The sequence below is a fragment of the Chrysemys picta genome, chromosome 2, assembly GCF_011386835.1.
Source record: "Chrysemys picta bellii isolate R12L10 chromosome 2, ASM1138683v2, whole genome shotgun sequence".
Lineage (NCBI taxonomy): Eukaryota > Metazoa > Chordata > Testudines > Emydidae > Chrysemys > Chrysemys picta.
The window spans coordinates 72,742,046-72,767,292 of NC_088792.1; the positions used below are offsets into that span (position 1 = coordinate 72,742,046).

General features: G+C 41.6%; 1 protein-coding gene across 3 annotated transcripts in view; it reads left to right on the plus strand.

The window, feature by feature from the left end:
• Positions 1 to 25,247, plus strand: part of LOC101949407 (ubiquitin-conjugating enzyme E2 E2) — a 313,447-nt gene that overhangs the window by 105,071 nt on the left and 183,129 nt on the right. The window lies entirely within an intron of this gene.

The window sequence follows — 25,247 nt, forward strand, 5'->3', positions numbered from 1 at the left end:
AAAAAAAAAAAAAAAAGAGAGAGATTGCACTACAGTACTTGCATGAAGTGAATTGAAAAATACTATTTATTTATTTTTACAGTGCAAATATTTGTAATAAAAATAATATAAAATGAGCTTTGTACACTTTCTGTGTTGTAATTGAAATCAATATATTTGAAAATGTAGAAAAACATCCAAAAATATTTAATAAATTTCAATTGGTATTCTATTGTTCAACAGTGCGATTAAAGGTGCAAGCCCCCGGCGTGACTGTACTGCCCGCAGCCTGTCCGCAGCCCCACCCACTGGGATGGGCACCAGGCTCACTGCAGTTGTCCCTGGTCACCCTAGTGTGTTCAAGCGGCACACGCTCCCAGACAGGAGTCCCTTTCACGCAGTGGTCTGTGTCTCCTATCCGGGGCCATGCAAGGTGCTTGCACATATTAGCGTGACCAGGGACAACTGCCAATGAGCCTGATGTCCTCCCCAGTGGGGGGGGCTAGGGGTGGTACAGGAGCTGCTGGTGCGGAGTGCTAGCTTCTGGGAGCACTGGCCAGATGTGCTGCGTCTTTCGCCACTGCAGTTTCCAGTAGAGACCTTCAGCTCCGCAGATACCAATTTATATCCACGTCCGAGGATATAAATTTGCATCTGTGCAGGCCTCCACTAGAGGACACATCCAAATCAGGTCTGTAACAGAGTCCCTGATATTGAATGCTTATGGTTCAGTGTCCTAACAGATAAAGCACAAGATGGCATGCTAGTTGTCTGCTACAAAACACCAAATCAAACTAGGGAATAGCATGACTGCCTTCTTATGCACCTATCTATATTGTGTAGGAGGGGAAAAAAATCTGTGATCATGGGGGGCCTTCAATTTGAGTGACACATGCTGGAGATTTCATTATGCCAATAGTAAAACATCCTTGGAATTTCTTAACATTATAGATGACAGTTTCCTAATTCAAAAAAGTGTTGCAGCCAATACAGGGGAATTCCATAGTAGATCTTGTCTTAACAGATAAAGAGGAACTAATTATACAGAACTAAAAGTTAATGCTGGCTTAGGTCCAATGATCATGACTAGATCACCTTTGTAATGTACAAGTAGAATAAAGTTCAGACCAGTAATATATATACTTGGTACTTTAAAACGCCAATTTCACAAAGCTTGAATACAATTATGATCCAAATCAGCTGGGAGGAAGAATTCAATCAAAAAATATGAATGATAATTGGGAATCATTTAAGAATGCCTTACGCGATACCCAAAATGCCACAATCCCACAATTGAGGAAGAAGGCTCTGCCGGCTTAAAAAACCCAACCTGGTTTAGAGAGGAAGTGAAGGCAGCTTGAAAAATTAAATAATATATAACAAATGGAAGAATGGGGAAGTTGATAATAATTAATATAAATCTGAAGTTAGGAATTGTAGGGAAGCTAAGGGACAAGAGAAGAATTTTTTTGGTCAACAGAGATAAGGACTATAAGGGATTTTTAAAAATATATTGGGAACCAAAAGAATCCTGACAATGGTATTTGTCCATTACTAGATGGAAATACACCTCTACCTCGATAGAACGCTGTCCTCGGGAGCCAAAAAATCTTACCGTGTTATAGGTGAAACTGCATTATATTGAACTTGCTTTGATCCACCGGAGTGCGCAGTCCCCCCCCCCCCGCCCCCCCCGAGCACTGCTTTACCGCATTATATCCGAATTTGTGTTATATCAGGTCGCGTTATATCGAGGTAGAGGTGTAGTAGAATTATCAATAATAATGCTTAAGAGGCAGAAGTAGTCAATAGATATTTGTGTTCTGTATTTGGGGGAAAAACAGCTGTGATAGTTTCATCTATGAAAACACTTTTTCCGTTCCATTAGTATCTCGGGATGATGTTAAATAGAGAAGCTACTAAAGTCAGACATTTTTAAATCAGCAGGTGCAGATAACTTACATCCATGAGTTTTAAAAGAGCTGTCTGAGGAGCTTGCTAGACTGTTAATGTCGATTTTCAATAAGTCTGAGCACTGGGGAAATTCCAGAAGACTGAAAGAAAGCTAATGTTGTGCCCATTTTTAAAAAAGAGTAGATGGGATGACCCACGTAATTATAGGCTTGTCAGCCTGACATTGATCCCAGGCAAGATAATGGAGCAGCTGTTGCAGGACTCGATTAATAAAGAACTAAAGGAGGGTAATGTAATTAATGCAAATCAGCATAGGTTTATGGAAAATAGATCCCATCAAACTAACTAGTTTTCTTTTTTTCATGAGATTACAAGTTTTGTTTTAGTACTGTAAAGGTAATAGTGTTGATGTAATATACACCTCTACCCTGATATAACGTGACCCGATATAACATGAATTCGGATATAATGCGGTAAAGCAGCACTCCGGGGGGGCGGGCCTGCGTGCTCCGGTGGATCAAAGCAAATTCGATATAACGCGATTTCACCTATAATGCGGTAAGATTTTTTGGCTCCCGAGGACAGCGTTATATCGGGGTAGAGGTGTACTTACAGTTTTGTAAGGCATTTGACTTGATACTGCACAACCTTTTGGTTAGAAAAACTAGAACAATATAAAATTAACATGGCACACATTAAATGGATTAAAAAATTGATAACTGATAAGTCTCTAAATGTAATTGTAAATGCAGAATTGTCTTTGAATGGGTGTATTTCCAATTGGGTCCCGCAGGGCTCAGTTCTTTGTCCTATGTTATTTAGCATCTTTATCAATGACTTAAAAAAAAAACATAAAATTTGTAGATAAAGTTTGTAGATGACACAAAAATTGGGGGAGTGGTAAGTAACGAAGAGGGACAGTTCACTAGAGGGATCTACAATGCTTGGTATATTGGGCACAAGCAAATAATATGAGTTAATATGGAACAAAGAATGTGGGCCAAACTTAAGGATGGGGATAGCTATCCTGGGAAACAGTAACTCTGAAGGTCATGAGGGCCGATGGGGTGCATGTGCAGCCCCAAAGGACACCCCTGTTCAGAATATTCTAATCTTGCATGCCTTGTATGCATGAACACCTACAGTGAAATCTGTATGGACAACACATCTCGAAGAACCACAGATACTGTAGGGTAAATAAGTGTTCATTCTTAATATATACTGATCAAACAATGTGTTTGTGCGCCTCCTTATCTAGCTGTGAAGGAAGTTAGCTGGAATTTGTGTATTACATTTTGGCCCTCATTTTTAATTTGTAAGACTATTGAATTTATGAGCATTATTGGGGAATATTAAGGTATAGGAGCAAATATTGTTACATAAAGCTTCTTCCAGAAACTTAAAATTTTTAGTGACATTTAGTAAATGTTTATTTTATGTTACTATTTAAGTAATGTATGTAGAGTTTGTTTTTTAACAAGGTACCTATATGAAATTTGAGAAAACAGAGCAAAACTATTTTGCATAGAATATATTTTTAGAACATGACAGAGTTATTAATAGAGCTTTGCTGTGTCTCCTTACTAACTGCCCTTTAACTTTGTTTTATCAAGTGTACAAAGTCAAAAATGAATTGGCAGTAGGAAATTTTTTGACAAGACCCATTCGATCAGATGTAGCCATTACTGAGTATTTGTCACTTCTAAACTTTAAATTTATTCAGTTTTCTTACAAAAGTGTCTCAGATTACAGAAATTAATTAAGCTTCATAATATCATTGACAATCAAGTAAATTGTTACTGTACATTTCAAATGTTTATAGAAATATTTTAGTATATTACAGAATAGTTTCACCTTTAATGTAATTAATATATCCATTAAGGATTATTTCACCTTTGCAACAATCAGCAAAGTTTGTATATTATATCAGTAGATTTCATATATTGTATGTAGGCAGCAGTAGTATATACATGAGTTTGGCCCAGTAATTAAAGTAAACTGATATACTGAACTCCGTGGATTCTGATTGTATATAATTTCAGAAAGCTTCTCATATCGTAACACTGCTAAGAAATTGTTCTATGTTACCAAAAATAAAGAGTCTCTCATTTACATGAATGAAAAATCATATTAGAAGACTAAAAATCGGTGTAATACATAGATATACTTTCAGAGCACTTATGTTAAGTGGAGCTGGTTAAGTAAAATATATCAAATATACAAGCAGTGCTACTTCACTTAAATGTGAATGCTGACATTTTAACTTGTATGGTTTTGAGTTGCGTCTATAGCCTTGATATATTCATGTTGCAGCTAAGTTGGTAGTTATGCCCACTACTTGTCCAATTGATTAGTATTAATGTTGCAGTTAAAATGTGGGATCATTTTGGTTTTCTGACCAGAATAATACCTGATGTATAAATAATCAAGATTATCAATTCTTGACATATAATTGTTGTACTGGTAACATAAACCACTGCTTAAATACACATTGTTATCAATTGTAATACACCCCAGTGGTTTTAAGGGCATAGTACTTGAGGGTTAATGTAAAATGATTTGAAGAATGCTGTGAATGGAGGAATATTGGCCCATCCTCCATGAGTTACAGTAAATACATTATTTGTTATCCAGTCAGATCTTTTTTAAAAGGTTTGGATACTATTCTGATCTAAGAGCTTAAGATTTTTATTTGTTGCGGGGTAAAGTTTTATAAAAGAGGTTATAGGTACTTTGGTCTTACACTCCTGCTCATGACAGTGAATGTGTAGAATAAGTCCCATTTATAACATATTAACTTATCCTAGTGCATAATGCAATACCACTGTGCAAAAGGCTTTTATAGGAGGAAAGATAGCCATGGCTCCATTTATTGCATTGCCTGTCAGCATTTTATTTGTCTACAGAAGCTTATGACACAGCATTTCAGTTTACTGAAAAAAGCATTGCGTGGTCTACAGCTATGGAGAGCACTATATTAGGAAGTAGGCCAGTGTTTGAATGTAAGTCTCTTCAGTTCCTGGATCTTTGCAGATATTTTGAGTCTTTGAACTTTTCCCCTTCCTAAGAAGTTGGCTGCTATTTAAAAGAAAAGGAAAAAAACAAAAACTTTTGTTTTGCTGATTGTCTAAAATCTGTTGTGTGAATGTATTAATTTTATTCCTAACTTTTTAAGCTTGCATTTAATAATACTATCTTTATATACATTTTGCATTTTAGTACTACAAGTGTGCTGACCAGCTGACTAATATAAATTAAATCTTATTGGACAAATCCAGCATTATAGAAACTACAACCCATTCGTTCCAGAAACTTTTCGAAATTCTATGCTGAAAATTTACATAGTAAAAATGCCATTGTGGAGTTTTGTGTTTGTCTCAATCACTCCGTATCAGATTTATTATCTTCATAAGTAGGTAGATTTTTTTTAAAACTGGCAATCCTGCTAACTCACTCTGAGATCCAAGGTCTTGTCTACACTACACAGTTTTGTCGACAAAAATCAGCTTTCATCTACAAAACAGTGCAGGTGTACACACTGAAATGCTTGTCCCACCGCTGTAACTCCCCTGCTACACCAACAAAATAAAACAACCATGACCAGATGCATAGTGACACAGCATCAGTGTAGACGCTGCACTTGTTTATGTCACCCTAATTGGCCTCCAGGAGGTGTCCCAAAATGCTTTGGTCAGCAGTTTGAACTCCACGGTTCTGCAGGTACACATGCATGCGCCTCTACTAAGTTTAAAGGCCCTGGAATTTATGAAAAGTGCTATGAGATTAGTTAACTATCAAAAGTGGTAAGTACCTAGTATAGCATGGTAGCATCAGAAAGTTGATATCTCCAACAGTATACTTCCACCAAGCACAATCCTGAGTTTTAGGCTCATTGCTGACCCAATTCAAGAGTCATTAGTACATCTTCCTGAAACAATTGAGTTTTCCTTATCCAAATGCAAGATCAGAGCCTGAAGTAGCATGGTTGCAAACTTGCTAATTTTCTTGTCTACAGTACCCCATTTGGATGCTTCATTGATCCATTATATGACATGGGCACCAGGCAGAAGACCTAATCAAATTTAACCAAAGATTTGGTCTCTGAGGTAGCTGCCCATCTTTAACTCTTCTTTTTCCTTAGTTCTAGAGCAAATTGCAGAAGCAGGTTCCTGCTCCATAATGTCGCCACAAAAGGTTTCTCAAAATGAGTCCGAAATCAAATACCCAAGAAGAGGGGATAAAAATTCTCAGCTGTAGAGAATCATTTCAACATACAGCTGTTAATTCTATTTATCTCATGGCTCCAAACACTCATGTGAATGTATCACAAAAGCACTGTTAACTTGGTACCTTCAGCCTCAAAGGGTAGCTCTGAAAAGTCCTTGTCAGATTACAGAAACCTTCAGATGTAACAAAATTGATTGTTTTGCACCTAACTTGTTGCATTCACTCTTGCCAAATGTGCCTTTACAAATTGCAAAACCTTGTGGAAGCTAGAGTTCAGACAGGGCCTATTGCTTAACCTTCCTTGCTAAGGGAAACAGACATGCTAGTTTCCAAGGCTTCAGTCACTGCTGTTCATACTCTCAAGGCCATTTTGTTCACTCCTTAGCAGAAACTTTGATAATGAAAATGACTGAAAGATTGACTGAGGAATCACTTCTTTATTGAGAGAAGGGCTATACTGCTTATTTCCCTATTCCTCTCACTTCTGCTGTAGTGGCTGGAGTTTCCTCAGACTGTCAAGGATGAGGAAAGTATTCTAACAAGTCTGGAAAGGGCCAGAAGAGCCATGTTTTTCTGGGTGAAATTTAATAGAGGAATTTTCTTTCTTATGCAAAGCTCTCAGAATTTCTCAGAACAAAGTTGGGTACTTCAACTTTCACATCTGGAGAGCTTTCCCTCATTAAGGATGCAAAATTGGGTATACAGTTATGCCTAATCTCTCGGTAAATGTTGTCATATTAAGGATAGCTGTCCAATCAAATCATTAAGGTATATATACTGACTGTTGCTAAGGCAATGTTCAGAGCCTCAGTTCCTAAAGCTGTGATCTCATGCTGTGGCTAATCTTTCCCACTCTGTGAAGACAGCTCCATTCCCTGAGACTTTCTTGGAAGGATGGAAGGAAAGAAAACGAGCCAGGTCTTGTGTGTCTGATATTTCTGCTTGCTTAGTTAGCCATTCCAATTCATTACACATATGCAGTACAGTCCCCAGTTGAACAATTTTGTGAGTTTAGACACACATGAAGAAGGTAGGCCCAGATCCTCAAATATCCGCTAACATATCATTGAGGATCTGGCCATAGTGTCTAGTTCTTGAAGTGAATCCATCTCTTGCAACTTAGACTCTGACTTGGTTTGTGTCTCAGTCCATTACAGAGCTATCCTTACTGATCCTGAGTACAGATCTGAAAACCAGGAACTTACGTAACTCTCTCTGCAGTCCAGGCAAACCGCTTGGCTTCTGCCCTCAGTTCCCACCTGTAAAATGTAGGTAATTATCTATCTCCCAGTATTGTTAAGAGAATTTATTATTTTTGTAAAGCACTTTGAATCTTAAAAGCACTATATGAAGGCTAATTATTAATATTATATCATGCTGACCAGTCAGGAGAAGTCCAGTTCTTTCAACATTTCACTCCCTTGCTGTCTGTCCTGTAAGAACTTTAGATACGCTTTCCAAGACTGTTAATTTTTAATGATACATCTGAATTTCTAACTTTCTAGTAAGTGGCATGTAACAGAGCACACCCTCCTTGATGTCACACTCTTGAACCAGAGGCTCATGGCCCCAACAGTTCCTTTTATCTATTGTAAGAGCACTGAGCTTCAGTAATCAGTAAACTTGACACATCTGAGATTTATTACATGTGCAGGTAGATTGTAATGATGTTTGCACGTCAGCTGAGTTGGGGTATGAGATGATGCATGAGCTAGAAAGAACCCAGCTTGACTTTGCAGAGCTGACAGTTGGAGGAATAACACCTTTGTACTTGTAAAGTGAGCAAATTTGATGCAAAATTGACAAAAACACTGGACTCCATTAAACCATTTTAAATCACATCTTAGTGTTTGATATTTTGTAGTAGGTAACAAGTAAAAACAATACCACGGAGTATATTAAATGACTAAAGCTTAGTAGTATGTATTTGTTGTTTTTCTCACTAGTAATTTTCACAGTTAGTTTACATATAATTTTACTATTTAAATATAATTACTATGTGGAAAAAATGTGTTTTGCTGAAAACTAGCTCTATGATTTCCATTAAGTATTAGGCTTTGCCTTGTTAATGACAAAATTGCTTTAGTGGCACAGAAATTATGTAAATGTGAGCTGTTCCCTATGAGGAAGAATGTTCAGTGGTTCATAAGGGCAAAGAAAACTTGCTTTGCCTCAAAGAACCTGAATTAGATTGGAATATTATTTTAATACAATTGTCTATTATTTATGCCAAGGCAAATTGATTCTTTTAAGTATTTTATTGTACTGTTTCCTTCTAAATGTTTCATCAAGTGTCTTCTCCCTCAACTCTGTTAACTGCTGCCTCCCAGCACTATGCAAAGAGCTGCAAGATATAGGGAACAGCTGCTTTCACCAGTGCCAAGTGCCACTGCTTGGATAGTTAGAAAAAGATGCTGATTTATGGAGTGATTAGTTTCCTCTGTCCCGAAGGCTGTATGAGTCATTTCTGCTAGGTGGCTTGTGCTCACTGTCTCAAGGTCTGATTTCATACTTCCCCGACTTCATGTTTCCTGTTGCTATTACAAGGAACAGTTACCCAGGGGCATCCTTTGCAGGGGGCAATTTGTACCCTCCCAGGCATAGCTTAAAAGAACAAAAGTAAGTATTTTTTCTAGCATTCTGCTATATTTATTTTCAGTTGCCTCCCTGCTTTTCAGCACCACTAACATTTTTTACTTTTCTGAACTCTTCATTTTCCACCAGTTGCCGGCCCTTTGAAGGCTTTTCTCCTTCTTATCGGTTACAGCAAGAGATGCACGCAAAGTCCTCTGAGGTGTATCAGGGCCATTGCTGGAAGGCCAGGAAAATAAATTAGTTTGGGAGCTTTGGAGATATCTGGGTTCAGGAGCAACTGGAACTAGAAGACATATTAAGAAAGAGTAATGTGGTATGTAGGTGGGAGGACAAGAACAAATAAAGAGACAGGGGTGAGTATCAGCATTCCAGGGATAGGGCTAATTAATTCCAGGCTCTGGCTCTCTGTCATGATCTGATAACTGGTAATTTTCTCCTCGTTTCTGACTTTTTTAATGATGTTACTGGGAAGGATTCTGAGTGTATTGGAAAGGGTTTTTTGGGTACTGTGACTCCACCTCAATAACGGTTTCCATTCACTTGATTTGAAAAAAAAACAACACCCTCCACCTCACCCCCCACAAAAAAACCTTCATTGTTCTTCCTGTCTGTCTGTCCTCGGACTGTGAGTTTCTCAGGGCAGGTCCTTTCTCTTCTTGAGTGTCTGGAAAGTGCGTAGCACCTTGTGGGCACTACCAGAAAAGAGGACATAAACTGAACAGTTTAGAAACTGAAATAAATTTGATAAAAATTAAAAACATTTTTCTCTTATCCGTTCTGTACCACACCCGCGTCCACTATCATTTTTAAACAGTGTCCCTGCTCTTAATACTCTAGTGCACAATTAAAAAATAATTTCGTGTCTATGTAATAAACAGCTAAAATGTCTGTGACTTATATATAGAGAAAAATACGAATAAACAAAAACAAATACACTCCATCATGGACACATCAGAATGATAGTGACATCTCTCCCACCCACACCAACCTCAGGATCATACAGAATCAACTTTTACTCATTTGTACCCATCTTCTTCAGTGACAGATGGGTAGTCAGTAATTCCACTCAGACACACGCAATGCTGTTTCCCATATATGCTTCAGACAGAAGAAGCTACATTTCCCATACTTAATTCTTTTAAGGGCAAACAACCTCATTACATCTGTATCAATGCTTTTGAAAAACTGTAAATGAATATGCAAGTCATAAAATGAATTTTGTTTACTAATAGGCATGAAATCAGATCTCCTAATATCACATTACACACTTGTAGACTTAGATGATGATCTAGAGAATGATGGCAACTAGAAAAGCACTTGCCAATAAGAGGAAATAACCTACAAACCCTGTACACACTCTGACCTACCCCAGGAAATCTGGGACGATATGGCAAAATATAAGTTATCATACTACTTTGAGGTGACCTCTGCACATCCTCAGTTGGGAGAGGTGCACGTGCACACACCCTGCAGCACTGCTGAGGTATGGGAGCTGTCTAGAAAGTAAGTGCCCGTGGGGACTGCATACGCTAAACGTTCATAGGTGAAGTTATAAGAGGTCATGTAGTCCCAGTCACGTCCTTTGCCATGTCTTGCTGTGAACTTAGGAACCTTTATTATGTGAGAGCATGGAAAATGTCTCTTGGTTTTCACGAAAAGCTCCTGTAAATTATTTGTTGTTGTAGTTTAGACATTTTAGATACATTTCTGTACTGTTGGGCAGTTCAGTTTCTCAGACCGTCTCTGATCTGGGGGGTTGTACTAGATGCAAAAGAACCGGAGAAAGATTTTAGGCTGTGTTTTGTTCTGTGTTTTGTCCATCTTCCTGGACATTATGTGCTGTCTGAATATCTCAGGGAGGGCCATTCCCAAGATGATTGTCCTATTTGCTGGGCCTTCATATATCATGCCCTAGACCAGTGCTTCTCAAAGCCGGTCCGCCGCTTGTGCAGGGAAAGCCCCTGGCGGTCCGGGCTTGTTTGTTTACTTGCCACGTCCGCAGGTTCGGCTGACTGCGGCTCCCACAGGCCGCGGTTTGCCGCTCCAGGCCAATGGGAGCTGCGGGAAGTGGCGCAGGCCGAGGGATGTGCTGGCCGCTGCTTCCCGCCGCCCCCATTGGCCTGGAGCAGCGAACCACGGCTAGTGGGAGCCGTGATCGGCCGAACCTGTGGACGCAGCAGGTAAACAAACCGGCCCGGACCGCCAGGGGCTTTCCCCGCACAAGCGGCGGACTGGTTTTGAGAAGCACTGCCCTAAAGGACACAGACAAGGCTCAAGGCCCTTCCTCGCAACAGGCTCCCTATGAATCAGACCCATAGAGTTATCTTCAGGCCAGTGTAACTTTGGGCTTCGTTACACTGCAGCTGGGAGTGTGCCTCCCAGCCTGTTCAAGGTAGTGCACTAAAAATAAGTGTAGAATGTGGCCTAGGCTAGCCACCTGAATACGGATCCATGGGGTCGGGCAGGCTTGCACTTGGGAGGATAGCCCGTGCAGCTGCTCATTCTGCAGTGTTCATGCATGCTATTTTTAGCATGCTAGCTCAAGCAGAGCTAATGCATCTGTGTACCTGGGCTGGGATGTGCACACTCAGCTGCAGTGTAGACCTACTTAGAGGGTCCACTTTCCCTTTATACTGGGTAGCTCTAGGAGGACTTCTAGTTTTCTGAGGCACAATACTTCCCCTCTACCATGGACTGCCTAATCTAGCATTTAGTTACCAGATGCCAGCACACATTTTGTTAGGTAAACGATGTAATTACCAGATATACTTTGAAGGATTCAGAGAATTATAAAATAAGTCTTTTTAATAACTATTCTGTATTAATATTTTCCTTTACAATAAGCAAAAGTGTAAATACATTAAAACTAGAAATTTGATACTTGTACAAATCTTATATCTTTATCAATGATAAGGCGCAACATCAACATCCTAATTAAAAATAGATTGCGAGCAGAGTAAGTGGGCAACAATAAATCCAGGTAATTTATTACAATTTTTCTTTTACTAATTAGACAAGATACATTGTGATCTGATTCCTGATGACATTCTAATTTTCCAGTATTTTGACTCTGCCTCATTAGCTTAGTATTTTAGTAATAACTTGCTTCAGATAACACATTTAATGTTCCAGTACTGTGTATCATTTCAAATATCTGAAGGATTGTGTTTGTGCTCGAATGTTTGTTTGCTATTTGGTTTGTTTACCTAGTGTTATTAGTTGGGCAGCAACAAATATCCAGTTCACAAAGCATTTAAATCCATTCAAAAAATGAATGTGGATGCAGCTCATAGCCAGTTACAATAATGTACTGATTTAAATTATGCAGACTTTGCTCCACTGTACAACAGATTACTTGACAATTTTGATATTTCAAAGAAAGAATTCAATTTTGTTATTTAGTGAGGTTAGAGGTCAATCCTGTAAACTTTTGTTCCTCTTCGAGTGGTTGCTCATATTGATTCCAATTAGGTGTGTGCGCACCATGTGCACTGTCGTCAGAAAGTTTTTCCTTTAGTAGCACTTGTTGGTTCGGCTGTGGAGCCCCCTGGAGTGGCACCTTCATAGCGGTCAATATATGACCCTCCCAAACCGGCGCCTCCTCAGTTCCTTCTTACCGCCAGTGACGGTCATTGGAACTGTGGCGTCTAGGGTTACCATATTTCAGCAAGCAAAAAAGAGGACGGGAGAAGCCCCGCCCCTGTCCCTCCCACTTCCCACCCCCCTCAGAACCCCCAACCCTTCCCCGTTCCTTGTCCCCTGACTGCCCCCTCCTGGGACCCCTGCCCCTAACTGCCCCCCAGGACTCCTCCCCTTACCTAAGTCTCCCTGCCTCTTGTCCCCTGACTGCCCCAACCCTTATCCACACCCCCACACAGACCCCTGGGAATCCCACGCCCCATCCAACCACTCTCCACCCCCTGACAGCCCCCCCAGAACTCCCAACCCATCTAAACCCCTCTGCTCCCTGTCCCCTGACTGCTCCGATCCCTCTCCCCACTCCTGCCCCCTGACAGCCCCCCCCAGAACTCCCAACCCCCCACCCCCCCACTCCTTGTCCCCTGACTGTCCCCTCCTGGGACCCCTGCTCCTAACTGCCCTCCAGAACCCCACCCCCTACCTAAGACTCCCTGTTCCTTGTCCCCTAACTGCCCCCTCCTAAGACCCCCCCCAACTGCCCCCCAGGACCCTACCCCCTACCTGTACCCTGACTGCCCAAAACCTTCTCCACCCCCCCAAAAAGCCCCCCCCGAACTCCCGACCCCCCCCTTGACTGCCCCCTCCAGAACCTCCCTGCCCCTTTTCCTGCCCCCTGGCTTCCTTACCCCGCCGCTCAGAACATGGTGTTGGGCTCTGTGCGGAGCCGGACACGTGGCTGCGCTCCCCAGCGCAACCCACAACCCGGTCCCTGGCCCTGCACAGTGCTGCCCGAGCGGGGCGCGGGGCTGCCGGGGAGGAGCTGCCGAGGCCGATGCAAACGGCCCGGCCAGCTCAGAATGCGGGGGGGGGGGGAGCTCTACAGCTGCTCCGGAATCTAGCCCGGCAAGCTACAGGGGGAAGGGCTCTGGCTGCCAGAGCCCCAGGCGAGAGGCTGACTTTCCTGCAGCCCTCCCAGCCGCACCTCGCTCTGCCTGGGGGGGAATCCCGGACATTTTGAGTGATTTACAAATTCCCCCCCGGACGCTATTTTTAACACAAAAAGGAGGACATGTCCGGGTAAATCCGGACGAATGGTAACCCTAGTGGCGTCCTGCTTTGCAAGCTCTCCGCGTTTCCCTAGCATTTTGACTATTTGTACTTTGTAGTTCTTAGTTCTTAGTTATTATAGTTAGTAGTTAGTTAGTTGTTGGACTGGGGGGGTTACCCTCCACCCAGACTACATTCTCCTTGGGGGACTTACATGCCTAAGTCCCAGGGGTTCAAGCCCTGCAAATCCTGCAGCAAGCCCATGCCAACGGGCGACCCCCCATGACGCTTGTTTAAAGTGTCTGGGGGAAGCACACCAAGTGGACAAGTGCAGGATTTGTAAGGGGTTTCACCCCAGAACAAAAAAGGGAGTGAGACTTTCACCTCAACAGCTCCTTATAGAGGCAGCACTCAACATCCATTGACACGGCAAGACCCGAGCTCATCAGTGCGCAGCGCCCCAACGGCAGTGGTAGAAACAGCACCGCGAAAAGACTCTGGGAGAGACCCATGGAACCGCCACTCCCCAGTGCCAAAATCGGCGGGATTGACCTGGCACTGGTCCCACTCCCTGGTGCAGAAGCGGCACCTGAAGCAGGGGAGGAGTGGCTCTCCGGCTCAGAGCTGACCAGTGGAGCACGTCCCAGAGAGGAGCACCCAGTGCCAAAGTCTTTGGAGACAGCACTGTCGACTTGGCCCCTCAAGGGGGACCGTGGAGTCCGATGCCGTTGGACTCCCCGGGCCAGGTTATTGAGGAGGTGGAATTGCGATCCACCCAGGACATCTTTGAGGCTGCAAGGGACCTCATTGCTATGACAGCGCTGAGGTCCCCCACCCTTCACGCCAAGCCTCTGGTACTGCAATGTGTGGCACCGTCTCGAGGCAAACTGGTGATGCTCCGTCCCTCGGCACCACTCAGAGTCTCGGCACTGCTCCAGGTCATGCCAGTTCTCCCACTCACGACGCCGATCCTCGCATTGATCCCCATCACACAGCAGGTCCTGCTTCCGGCACCAGGATCAGCGACTCTGTACCGCTCCCCAGCATTGTGACACCACTCCTCAGTGTGGCGCTGCTCACCCGTCCAGCTCTGCTTGGCACCGCCCTGGTCATCACGGTCCCGATCTCCATCTTCGGAGACAGGGTGTAGATACTCAGAGTGGTGCTGGCACTGGTGAGGCCATGGAAGGCCTGAGGTGGGGGCAGGGCCATGGCCTGCGCAGTGGCAGGGACCAGCGCAGTGGCCATTTTGGACCCAGTGGGTGTACCACCAGGTCCAGGGCACCCAATCTAAAGGTTACAGGTCAGCGACCTCTGAACAGAGGGTGCTGGAGACTTCCACCTGTCTCCCCACCTCAGGGATGCTGCGGAGGTACCATTTCCTTGCCCTCCCCTGGAACCAACTCCAGTTCCTGAGCCTGATCCAGGTGTGGCTGGCCCAGTCAAAGAGGCAGGACAGGAGGCCCCTGGAGTCCAAGAGGATCAGGAGGACCCTGTTCCCCCTTTAGCCTCGTTGTCTCTCTCCCTGGACAAGGCAGTTGCAGGCACCTCCGTCTTGGGACCATCCCCCATATACAGCCATGCCCGCCAGGACCTTCTTCGCAGGGTGGCACGAAAGATGGGCTTGCAGGCCAAGAAGGTGGTGGAGTCTGAGGACCCAGGGGTCAACATCCTGGCCCTGGAAGGTCCATCGAGGGTGGCTGTACCCCTCATCAAGACCATACAGGCCAATGCTAAGACCATTTGGCAGACCCCGGCCTCCATCCCTCCCACTGTGAAGGAAGTATTTCATCCCATCTAAGGGGTACGAATACCTCTTCACACACTCACAGCCTTGCTCGTTGGTGGTGGCTGCAGTAAACAAGAAGGAGAGGCAGGGAAAAGAAGCCCCAGTGCCTAAGTCCAAAGGCACCAATTGCCTGGATTTATTTGGGTGCAAAGTATATTCTGCTGGGAGATTGCAACTCAGGATTGCCAACCAGCAGACAATTCTGAGTCGGTACAGCTTCAACTCCTGGAACTCGATGCTGAAGTTTAAGGAGAAGGGGCAGGCCCGACTAAACCATCGTCAGGTTCCAAGCAGGCCTTTTGAAGGGGCGCCCGAGGATGGCACACCTGCCTTACTTCCCGATCCTTCCCCGTCTTTTTTGAATCATCTGTCCCACTTCTACCGTGCTTGGTCCTAAATAACTTCGGACCGCTGGGTCCTCCGTGGCATATTGGTAGAAGTGGTATATTCTCTCCAGTTCTGCTTGGAAGTTTAAATACAAGAACTAATCTTAATAAAATATTAAAGCCCTGACTATGCAGAATTTGTGCACATGCTTAATTTTACACAATGCAAGTAGTCCCATATACTATTCATAAGTGGAAAGTTAACCATGTGCATAAATCTTTTCAGGATTGGCCTAAAGCAGGAAGATCATATTGACAAAATATTGGAAATTTCAAACAAGAAATACCTAATTCTGCAGTGCCTTGAACCATTTTGTACTCAATTGCAGCAGAATAAATTGAGTCCTCCTACTGATTTAGCACTAGTAAATCAGAATGTTAGTTTTTACATGCATTTTTGCACTGCTTGTAAATGATTCCTCAAGGCCCAGGGCAGCAGTGAATTGGAATGTAAGTTTGCTTTTGTAACATTAACTCTGCCACACTGCACGGGTAATATCTTTTTTTATTCCTCTTCCTAGGGCCGGCTCCAGCATTTCTGCCACCCCAAGCAAAAAAAAAAAAAGAAGCCGCGATCGCATTTGCGACCGGTGGCGCGGCGGCAATTGGGGGGGGGGAAGCCGCGATCGGCGGCGGCAGTTCCTTCGCTTCTAGAGGGAGTGAGTGCTGCCCCCGAATTGCCGCACATGCCGCCCCTCTCCCTTGGCCGCCCCAAGCACCTGCTTATTAAGCTGGTGTCTGGAGCCGGCCCTGCTTCTTCCTGAATCTTTTACATTCTTTTGGCTAACAAATTTATAAGGGGTTTTGTTTGTCTGTTTTTCCCTTTTGTTTATAAGTATGTTTGCAGAGGGGGAGAAACTGATTGACTAAGAAAGCGAAATAGTGATGCTACACAAAATGCTGTCATGAGTAAAGTAAATAAACTAAAAAAAATTGGGAATTTCCTTCTTGCTAATATCTTTCATTCACAGTAATATTAGGTAGTATTTGCAAATATAGTTGGTAAGTTTTTTCAGACAGTAATGTCTATATTGTCCCTTTTAATATTACATCAGTACTAATCCCTTTACATTTTTTAATTAATTTTTTCCCCATTTAGTCATGAGGATTTCTTTGATTGACAAGTCATGCAAATATGTAGTACCAGTTCTGGGATCTTGAAGGCATTTTGGGGCCTGTTGATGATAAATAAAATAAGATGTTCAGTGTTTTAAATCAAGCATTTGAAAAACTTCCTTCAGTCTGATTTCTAAATGAAATAAATCGAAAGATGGCTTACTGCAGCCCATCTGAATCTAATCAAAAAGGTTTGCAGCTAGCTTGTCTTCCTTCCTATTATAAGGGTCAGAATCCCAGGAGGCCAGCTACTCCCTTAAAAGGATGAGGTTCTAATATTTACTTAATTCACTGTATACCAAAACTACGTCCAACCATACTTCCCTTATGGAGAGGTTACTAGATAGTCCATTCATTGGACTGGAGCAAGAGAGTTACGGTAAGTCTTTCACTGAATGAGATGTATACATATGTCATTGGGATCTTTTTAAAATTACATAGCGTTCCATTTCCTATTGATAAGTAGTAGCAAGGCCATGCTTGGAGCCATAGAAAATGGGCATGAGTATTGCCATAACCCAGTACACTTACTTTGATGTTTTTGCCACCTTTGAAAAAAGATGTTATATCTATGTCCTCTGCTCCATGTTCCGGTGTAGAATCTTTAACCGTGAACCCAAGGCATAATTTGAAGCTCCACATGCTATAATGATAATCAGTCCCTAAAGATAGACCCACTGTTGGAAAGGAGCTATAATTGCTTTGGGTTGGTGTGTGGCACTGGAGTCTTGATATAGGGGACCCATTAAAAGAGGCAAAAATGTGTAAAAGGAATTGCATCTGTCACTGCTTAGAACGTAGAATTTAGGACATAGAACTGAGACTTAATAGTGACTGGGATTTTTTTTCCATAATCACAATAAACACATAGTTTTCAGTAAAAACAAAAACTGCATATCTGAGGATTTAATAAGTCTTTTTGTAACTCTTATATTGGAGAAATTGTTCAACTCTAGTAAATTTGTGTGAAAGTGAGACGTCTAATATTGTGAAAATAGTCTATACTGACTTGCTTTGTTAATGCCAGTTGTGGAAGTAAAAAACTGCCTAGTTCATTAATTTATATACCAAGATTGTTCAAGATTTCCGGTATCAATTGGAAGTATTAGATGAGAGAAGATTGTTCATTTGGCGTCTGATATTGTATCTCAGTTGTGTTGATAGAGGGGAGGAGAAGTTGATGTAACTTGGGCAGGGGAAGCACAGAATGGGGAAACAGCAACTCCATGGAATGCTTGTTCTGTGCCCCTGTGGAAGTCCTTCTCTGAAAACTCTGGGATTAAGTTTCCGTGGGGTAGGAATGTGGATGTCAGAGGTGGGGAAAAATTGGCTTGGGGAAAGAAGTCTCTCAACTGAAGCCTCGGCAGCACACATCCAAGTGGAAGCTAATCCTGGTCATGGCAGCATTTATTCCTGTTCCGCAGCTGCTTGGGGAGGCCTTTGCAAATGCCTGGGCAGAAAGACCAGTCAGCATTCCACTGAAACTCTTAAAGTCTGACCTCACAGGTTTTTTGTTAATAGTTTTTACTCCCAGGTGCCTTGCGTGGGTGGGGAGTGTGTTTGACTCTAGAATCAGTTGCTGAATTTCCCCTCATAATCTTCTCTACACCATTTTGGCAAAGGTCCTTTTTAAAAAAGAGAAATGTTGGTGTTGTGGGGCCAGAAGAGGAGAGGATGAAAAATTGCTGCTATAAAAGCCTATAAAGCTTCTGTTATCTGTATTAAATGCAACCCTTGAGAAACTAATGGAAAATAAAGTAATCAAATAAGCGTTTGGGTTTTATTTTTTTTAATTAATGGACTATATTGCTACTGCAACAAGCATAGGATTCCATAGTGTTCAACTTCTTGTCATTGTCAATTAACTTGCTCCTCCTCCACATCTAACAGATGGCCAGTTTCTAAATTTTGCCCTGACTTTTTGGTGTCAGGCACATACAGTACTTTAAAACGTTGAACAAAATTTTACAGTTCACTTGCTGCTGCTGCAGAGTCTGTGTGGGTGGAACAAAGTGAAAAACATGGCGAAAGGGTGTGGTAGTTTGAAGGGGTGGGGGTGGGAGTAGCTGAATTCAGTAGCCTGAAGCTAAAATTTGTGGGAATCGTTTTTTTCTTTTTTTTTTCTTTATGCTTCTGGTGTGGATTTGTTCTGTTGCATTCTTAAGTGGAGTGTGAACTGAAGGAACATTTGCTATTTTGTAATTGAATTAGAAAACTATGGATTTATTAGTAAGTGCATACCCATCTCAATTGAAATTGTTTTCACTGTTTAAGCCTGCAAAGGGTAATAACAGCTATATACAATAGTATTAAAACAGATGCTAAAGGCACAGTCCAACTGTAGCTAGAGCACTTTAGTGTGAAAACTACTAATTCACTGCTAGGCCAGCTTACTACTTGGCTAACAAGGTCTGGTAGTGCCAAAGATACAACTGCTTAACTGCCTTTGAGGAATTGCCTTGCATCACTTATCAGTAATTCCTCTAATCAAACCAGTATTGGAGTAAGATTTGAATGTCTGCCAAACTGAATAATACCTATCTCTTATAGAGTGCTTTTGCATAAGTAGATTGCAATGCAAGATTTTCATATATAATAATAATGCTTTAGCACTTATGTGGTGCTTTCCAACCATAGATAGCAAAACACATGACAAAAGCAGATAATACTTATACATGAGTGTGACTGACCTTTTGGGGTGCATTCACAGGATGCATTCAGTCACAGTGAGAAGGACTTCTTTATCCTTTGATCAAATCAAAGAGGTGACCTGTGTTAGAAACTGTGTAACTTCTGTCTGCATAACTGGTATCTGGTGGGAGCTGCATTATTAGACTATAGCTATGTAGATTCCGTCATTCTGATGTCTGAAAAGCTGCTACCTTGACACAGTCTGCTGCCAATGGCACTGGATGCTAAGAGCCCAAGAGGAATCATTAGATCATCATCTGACCTCCTGTATATCACCTTCAAGAGCAGGGGCGCTGGAACAATTTGTGTTGAGGGGGTGCTGAGAGCCTTTGAACCAAACTGTAAACCTGGTATATGATGGAAACCACTTCAAGCCAGGGGGTGCGGCAGCACCCCTAATTCCAGCACCTATGTTCAAGGCTGGAGCTTAGTTATCTAATTCTGTTATAGCATGACTAGGTCTCTGTCAAATATTTTAACTGGGCCCCTGACCCTTGGTGGTTACATTTGTATTGGAGATGGGCCTGTAGAGTAATGTCTCAAGAAACAACTTCACCTACAAGGTAGAAAAACAACTTTAATGCCTATTGAAGAGGTTTTAGTTTAGAGGAGTTCTCTAAAATGTAAATGAAGAACTCAAATAAGAAATGGGAATAGGATTAACCTTCCATTAGTTAATGTTTGTTAAAGTGTAAACGTGCCTCAAGAAGGAGGGTGAGTTTTTTTGTTGTTGCAGAGCATGCTTGTGATTAATACAGTGGTAAATGTTCTAAGTTTCTAAGAGCATGTGGTTTGTCTCAATGAGGTCAGAAGCTACTCCAGGAAAGATGCAAGCAAGCCCACTATTCTTTTCTCTCAAGGTTCATTAATGGCTGAGTCATCTATTGAAAACTGAGTAATCAGCAGGCTAGTCTGCATTTGCTGACTACTAATGTTAGAACAAAGCTAACAAGCAAGAAAAAAATCACAGCAGGAGTCAGGATGGGGGAAATGGATAGGCTATCCAAGCTAGTTACGCTGGAAACTTTTAGTAAAGTGATCAGCAATGAAATAGTTACCAGTGTTGACATGAGTGGGCCAGGACATATCACAAAGCATGTGACAACTGGGGACAGCATTCTCTGTGAAGCAGATCTGGCTATGAAATGAACTTCCAGAGGAGATCAGGCAAAGCCAGAGTCTGACCGTCTTTAGGAAATACTGCAAAACCTTCCTCTTCGAAAAAATCTTTCCTCATAGCAAGAATGGTACTCATAATATTGAAACCCCCTGCTACCCACATGTTCCCCCATCCCGCCACAAAAACCCCAGCCTGTAATGAACAACTCAATCAACCAATCAAAACAAACAGAATTCCCCAAGCAGAGTTTTTGCTTAAAAAAGTAAGTGCTTGACACTTGTTGACTAATATATATTATCTGCACTCTCTCTTATTTATATACACACACACCCACATATGTATATATAATCACTAATAACATTAAGCACAAATATTGTAGAGTGATATAGCCTAAACTGCCCTATGCCATAATCCTGTTCACTTATGCTAAGTATCCCATAACACCTTGTATTTGTTGAAGTAAGCATTTGGCACAAGCAGATAGGAAACTTGTCAAAATCAAGATACATTCCTTCTGTGTCTTAGTACAAGCTAGGGAAGTACCTTCACGGATAAGTACTTGGAATGCTAGTATCCAAAACAAAAGGAACAGAGCAACAAATTAGGGAGCTGGAGCAAATTGATGGGTTGGATTATAGTGATGTGTAAAGAAATGTGTAACTTGTAAAATGACATAATACCGGCTGAAATGTGTAATTTTGGGATCACGCCTTCTGCATAAGGTGAATGTAACATCTCTGCATAGGACTGCTCTTTGGAGACTGGTATTGTATAGAACCTTTTTCCTATACCTTGTTAATAAACCTGACTGACTCTCTTTATTTGGTCTGTTGAGTATTTTGTAACAAAATAATGAGCCAAAGTATGGTCAAGTAATTGACTATACAATTTATCAACACACTCCAGGAAATCTCCAGTAAAGATGTTGCTTTTGCTGTTAAGTTTGCATGGAAGGCACTCATACTACGGTGATGTGCATCAGTATGAAATCTTAAAATATATAAATAAATGATATCTTTAAACTTCAATATCAACACTCTAGTATGATGACTGAAAGTAGCTCACACCTTTCTTAAAATGTAAGGCCATGAAAATGAGGCCTTCCAAAATCTGCGCACAGATTAGAAGCCAGAATCAAGATTTTTTTAAAAAAGAGTGCTATACTTAAGCACCTAAATCTCTTCATTGGAGTCTATACCGAAGACATCATTTTCAAAAATTGGAGTTGCGGGGTGATGAGCAATTTTTAAAATCAGTGCTAAACTTTGGACACTATTCTTGAAAAATTTGGTTCTGTCTTCTGATCTGTCTGCTTATTGTGAAAGGTTATTTTCACAGTCATAAAGATGAGAAACTTTATTTTTAAAGAACATTTAAAATCGGCAGAAAGTGATGAAATGCCAGAACATTTCTCAGTCTGATTGACAGCCGTATTATATTTATACTTATATTTCAACATTAACTATTATTTTCATGTGTTTTCTAAGGAGATATTATCTATAATTGAGTGGTAGGAGAGCCCCAAAAGGTTTTGGATTCAAATGCACATCCAGAATTTTAGATGTTTTCTGAACCAGTGGAGGCCCCAATAGCACCTAATGATTCTCTCTCGACATATAGTTTCCCTGTAAGGGAATAATTCTCTCTCTCCAGCAGCAATCCTCTCTCTGTTCTCTTAAATGTAGTGGTCTTGTTGGCAGATAGGGGAGGCCTGGTGTTCTGCTCCTCTCCTCTGATGTGTTGGAGTAGGATGGCAAATCTATTGTCGCCCTCTACCGAAAATTTCAAGTGCCAGCTTCCTTACTTTCTCTACACCTAGGTTCTGTTCCCTCAACACCGGAACAGATCTTCTCTTCTCCGCTCTTTTCCCCCTTCAACTGATTTCCATCCTAATCACACAAACACTAGTTGATTCTGTCCCCTTTTGCACATTCTTAGTTGACTGTATCTTCTTCCCCCAGAACATGGGAATTGCCATACTGGATTAGACTTGGGGTCCATCTAATCCAGTATTCTGTCACTGACAGTAGCTAGTACCAAGTGCTTCCGATGAAGGTATAAGACTTCTGCAGTAGGTAGATATAGGATAATCTGCCCTCCAAATTGTTTCATCCTTATCTCTTAGAGATTTCTAGTTATAGTTGCTCTGAAAAAAGGCTTTCACATAGTTTCTGTTTACATGTAGCATAGTTATAAACAAACCCTGTAGTCGTATGGTTTGACTCAGTTAGGCGCATAGGGCCAGTTAGACAAGCAGAACTGCAGGGTCTGAATGCATGGATGAGACGATGGTAAAGGGAGAAGGGTTTTAGATTTATTAGGAACTGGGGACCCTTTTGGGAAAGGAGGAGCCTATATAGGAAGGATGGACTACACGTAAACCAAAACAGAACCAAAACAGATTGTTGGCATATAAAATTAAAAAGAAGGTAAAGGAGTTTTTAAACTAAGGGCTGTGGAAAGCCAACAGAGACATCACTTAGGGGAGCATCTATTAACAGGGATTCTCTATGTCCTAGTAAAGAGGAGAGGATAGCAGTTGACAGGTAGGAACTGATGCAAAGTAGTCAAATTTAAGAGTCAGACAACTGAAAGTGAAAAATTGTATAAGTGCTTGTATACAAATACTAGAAATCTAAATATTTAGATGAATGAACTTAAGTTCCTGCTATTAAATGAGAATATTGATGTAATAGGCATCACAGAAAGTTTGTGGAATGATGATAATCAATGGGCTATGGTAATAGCAGGGTACAAAATATATAGGAATGAGAGAGTAAGTGGTGCTAGTGCAGGAGCGGCTCTGTGTGAAAGAAAACATGGAGTCAAATATAGCAAATATCTTAAATGAATGAAACTGTACCATAGACTCTCTCTGATAGAAATTCCATGCTTGAATAAGTGTGTAAGTATATGTTACTAGCACTAGTAATAGCAGTAGGAATATACTATCGGCCACCTGACCAGAATGATTGTGAAATGCCCAGGCAGATTAGAGAGGCTATAAAAATAGAAACTCAATAATAACGGTGAATTTCAGCAGTCCCCATATTGACTGGGAGCATGTCACCTCAGAATGGGATATGGAAATAAAATTTCTGGGCACCATTAATGACTACTTCTTGGCTTGTCCTGGAACCCACAAGGGGAGAGGCAGTTCTTGATTTAGTTCTAAATGGAGCTCAGGATCTGGTCCAAGAGGTGAATATAGCTGAACTGCTAATTAATACTGACCATAATGTAATAAAATTTCACATGCTTGTGTGGGAGAAAATACCAAAGAAGCCCATCACAGTAACATTTAACTTCAAGAAGGGGAACTAAACAAAAATGAGGAAGCTAGTTAAATGGAAATTAAAAAAACAGTCACAAGAGTGAAATGCCTGGAAGCTGCATGGAAACGTTTTACAAACACCATAATAGAGGCTTAAATTAAATGTATACCCCAAATTACAAAAAAAAAGTAAGAGGATGAAAAAACTGCCACCATGATAAGCAATAGAGTAAAAGGGGCGGTTAGAGGCTAAAAGGTGCCCTTTAAATATTGGAACAGCTTCCATCTGAGGAGAGATTAAAAAGACTAGCACTGCTCAACTTGGAAAAGAGACAACTAAGGGGGGATATGATAGAGGTCTATAAAATCATGAATGATTTGGAAAAGTGTCACTTACCCTTTCACATAACACAATAACCAGAGGTTTCCCAGTGAAATTAATAGTCATCAGGTTTAAAACAAACAAAAGGAAGTACCTCTTCACACAATACACAGTCAACCTCTAGAATTCATTGTTGGGGATGTTGTGAAGGCTAAAACTTATAACGGGGTTCAAAAAAGAATTAGATAAGTTCCTGGAAGATAGATTAATCAATTTCTCTTAGCCAAGATGGTCAGGGATGCAATTCCATGCTCTGGGTGTCCCTCTAACTGCCAGAAGCTGGGATTGGATGACCGGGTGGATCATGCAATAATTGCCCTGTTCTTTTCATTCCCTCTGAAGAATCTGGTGTTGGCCACTGTCAAAAGACAGGATATTGGGCCATTGGTCTCACCTAGTATGGCTGTTATGGTCTTATGTTTATTGTAAATACTGTTAGTAATATATCAGTTATGGAACTCGTTCATACTTACTTCCTGTATAAGTAATTCAACACTGTATTGGGCTTGATTTCTCCCTAATAGTAACTATCCTTAGATCTTGACTAAGTACTGAAAATTAATCCCACTTTAGGAGTACATTCTCTGTTTGTTTGTTTGTTGCTGCTGTTGTCATCATGGGAGCAAGATGTATTTTTAATGCATTCATGTCATATTTTTATTTAAATTGTATGGTGCTGCTCTAATGAAAGATATTAACTGTGTGGGTCCAAAGGCTGTTTTCATTTGAATCTGACCTAGAATAAACCAAAACCATCAATGAAGCAATAACGTATGATTACTGGATTAATGAATCAGTGACTTTTTCGGAGGATTGTGGGTGGGATATGAGTCCTCTGTTTTCCCCATGAAACTCTAAGGCTTGGTTCTACACGACAGACTTATGTTGGTATAACTACATCGGATTTTCCACACCCCTGAGCGACGCAGTTATACCTACATAACTCCAGGTATAGACAGCATTATGTCGACAGAAGGGCTTCTCCCATTGACATTGCTACAGCCTCTCTGGAAGGTGAAGTACGTACGCCAACAGGCATAGGTAGCATCTTCACTAAGCGCTACAGCAGCGCAGCTGTGCCGCTGCAG